This window comes from Arachis hypogaea, chromosome 16 (assembly GCF_003086295.3).
Source record: "Arachis hypogaea cultivar Tifrunner chromosome 16, arahy.Tifrunner.gnm2.J5K5, whole genome shotgun sequence".
NCBI lineage: Eukaryota > Viridiplantae > Streptophyta > Magnoliopsida > Fabales > Fabaceae > Arachis > Arachis hypogaea.
Genome location: NC_092051.1, coordinates 129892117 through 129895722, shown reverse-complemented (window position 1 = coordinate 129895722; position 3606 = coordinate 129892117). Strand labels below are relative to the sequence as shown.

The 3606-nt window shown below is 37.7% G+C and overlaps 1 long non-coding RNA gene across 1 annotated transcript; it reads left to right on the top strand.

The window, feature by feature from the left end:
- The first annotated feature begins 1715 nt into the window (after positions 1-1715).
- Positions 1716-3067, top strand: LOC112759090 (uncharacterized). Its single transcript, XR_003179934.3, has 2 exons — positions 1716-1978; positions 2351-3067. It is a non-coding gene; the product is annotated as an uncharacterized lncRNA (long non-coding RNA).
- Positions 3068-3606: the final 539 nt, after the last annotated feature.

Genomic DNA, 3606 nt, shown 5'->3' with positions numbered 1-3606 from the left:
TTCGCAGGACGCAAGGATGGCGACAAACTCACAGCGATGGCGATAGACTCACGACGATGGCAACGGTCTCACAGCGAAGGACGGAGGACGGCGGTGAAGCTATGATCTCAGATGGAGGACGGTTGCGAAGCTCTTCTCTCAAACAGCGGACGGCAGCGAAGTTCTGCTCTCGGACGGAGGACGAAGGCTAAGTTCTGTGCTCGGATGGAGGACGGCGGCGAAGCTCTGCTCTCGGACAGAGTACGGAGGCAAAGCCCTTCTCTCAGACGGAGAACGATGGCAGCCGTCGGGTAGGTGTTGGAGAAGAAAAAGCTCGATGCTCTCAGCCTCTCACTTATCACACTACTCTCACTCACTGGTCCCTGGAGAAGAGAAGATTAGGGTTCAATTTTGAATCTGAAGAGTGAAAGTGAAACCTAGGCACAACCACAAAAGTCGTTTATATATTTTTTATATTTAATAATTTTATATATTTATATTTATATTATAATATATAATATATACTCCGCGGCCGGTAGGGGCGGGTTCACCCTAAGCCCGACCTCGCACCGCCTGCTAGTGTACTCGCCTCAGCAAAAACCTGTCCCGCATCCGGGGCGGGTAATAACCCGCTCCGACTGGGTAGGGGTGGGCCGGGTACCCGCGAGTTCGGATACTCCTGCCACTCCTAGGAGTAGTATTTGTAAGGGACTCCGATACTTAAGTTAGCAAAGATTTAATGCAGGTTTATGAGTTATGGGTTGAGAGATACCTAAGTTCTGAGGAAGTATTTATGTAGTGGAAATAATGACTTAACCATCACTTTTGTTATTGATAATCTTATTATAATTTTAGACTAACAGAATAATTAAACCTTAATAATATTAGTGATAATCTTATTATAATAAAAATTTGTTAACAAAAATTTAAATACTTTTCCTTATAACTTCTTATGTTATGAATATCAACAAAAACCAAAACAAATACTTGTTGACAATTGTGCTAATTAAAAAAAATTATTCCTAATTGTTCATTCTATATGATTGTTTAAAAACTGTTTTAAGTAAAATAATTTTTTATTATAGCTTTATACTACATATTAATAAAAAAAATACGATTAAAATTTTTTATTGATTAATTTTTAACATAATTTTTAAAAAGTCATAATAATATTTAAACAAAATTGCAACTCGCGCATCACGCGGCTTTTTTAAAGTTAATTGCAAAGCCATATTTTTACGTGTGTCTAAAATTGTTGTGTTTATCCTTTTGTTAAATCTATAATCATAACCTTATTGATTTTTACCTTATAGAATTTCTACACCGTTAACAATAATATTGATTTAATAGTTTGTAGCCGGGTGTAAATTGCATATAAATATATAATTAAATTATATGATAGTAATATTTCAATGTATAATCTGCATATTTTTAAATTGTGATTCTAGTATATATAATTAAATTCATGTTATTGTTAACATGTGTAATAATATTTTGGAATATTCTGAAAACCGAATCGGACCGGCCGGTTCAACCGGAATAACCGGGAACCGGTCACCTAGCCGGTCCGGGTAACGTCGAAAACCGATTGACAGAGAACCGGTGAAAAAACCGGTCAAACCGGCGGTTAACCGGTGAACCGGGAGAACCGTCCGATTTTTTAGCGATTTTATGATTTGCACCCTGAAAGGCCAAACGACGTCGTTTTGAAATTTTTTTTTTAAAAAAAAAAAAAAGAGAAAGGCGTAACACCCAGTGCACCCACTAACCCTAATCAGTTTCCCCTTTCCCCTTTCCAAGTGCATTCAGCAGCCATTCACCCACCATTGCCACCAAGCTCCAGATTTGAGAAACCACCGAGCCACCCACAGCCATCCACAGCAGCCGCGACCACCACCGCGTTCTGCTTCTACCTGAGCCCGCCTCGTCGTCGCCGAGCTCGCGGAGCCCGCCTCCTCGTCGCCAAAAGTCGCCGACACCGCGTCTTCACTCGCCGCCGGTAAGACTCTGTTCTTGACTTCTTGTCTTCTTGATTTATTTGCTGCCTTCTGGGCTTCTGGGTTCTGATTATGATTTATGAGCTCGCCTGCTCTATGGTTGAACTTGCTTCCTTATGAATTCTGATGATGATTTATGAGTTCTATGCTTCTTGATTTTGATTTTCTGATCTCGCCTCCCTCTGAACTTGCTGCCTTCTGATTATGAGTTCTGTGCTTGAATATGTTTTGCTGCTTCATGATGAATATGTTTGCTGAATATAATTTTTTATTTTGAATGCTGTATGAATTGATATAATCTTCTGGGTTCTGAATTGTTATCATTTTGAATTTTGCTATAATTGTTGGATGTAATTTGTAATTTGGATTTCTAGATTTTGGATTTGGATTCGCTTCTGAAGTCATGACAAATTCCTCGCCTAATTCAATCAATCATGTCATTCACAAATCCCTCGCCCAATTCAATCAATCATGGCATTCACGGACATGTTCCTGCATTGAAGTATTTTTTTTTGTTAATCTATGTAAGGCAGAGGTGTGCGTGCTCTGAGTCACAAAGGGTGTTGAACAGAACTTTGGAAAGGAGATTAAGGAAATGATGAGTGGGCACTCGAAAGAGAAGGTTATAGTTCATGACACTGCTGTGCTTGGCAGGCCAAACGTGTCTGAGATGAGTGTCAATGCTGCCAACAACTTTGGTGCTCAAGTCGTCATTGTCACAAGCAATCCTCAAGGAAGCAGAGATGTTGTCAATGCATGCAAAGCTAATGGAATTGCAGCCTTTGGTCCCATTTGGGATTCCTAGTTCTTCCATCTCTAATATATTGCTTCTTAATTTTGTTTAATATATTGTTGCTATGTGTTCTTGGTATGCATTGAAGTATTTTTTTTGTTAATCTCTTTATATGTTGTGTTCTCCTTGGCTACATAAAATCATTCTTGGTATGGTAGAAATTTCTAGAATTAGGTAATTGTTGAGAATATAGTTTAGAAAGTTTTTTATTTTTATTGGTACCATTTGTTTCTAAATAATGGAGATCCTGTCTTAATTATTATGAATGTATTATCTCTATTAGTGTTTTTACTGAGCATCTTAATGTATTCAAGGTTGGTATTTTTAAGAAACCTGTTAATATCTAATTTTGAGGTATAATACTTTTAGTCTCATGTTGAGGTATAACTTCAAAATTATTTCCATATTAAAATTTTTAGATTTAGAAATTATTAAATTTAAATATTGAAAATTATATATTATTTTTAATGATTTTATTTATATTTAATTAAACCGGTTAAACTCTGGTTGAACCCCGATCGAACTACTGAACCAGTGAACCAATTACCTCACCGGTTCATTGACCGGTCCGGTTCTCGCAACCTTGATTAATACACTTTGCATCTTTACCTTTATCATAGTGCGACCATAAGAGAAAGCATAAAAACAATTTGAGCCTTCACTCTTTCAAGGCCCAACTGCCCAAGTTATCAGTGTTAGATTAAATAGACTTGCCAAACCTAAACCCAAAAAAAAAAAAAAAAGACTTGCCAAACATGCACGCAAGCCCTGAGCCCAGTGATCGTCATATATACGTTGCAATAAGTGCACCTAGATTCAAGATTTGACTAAGCTAAG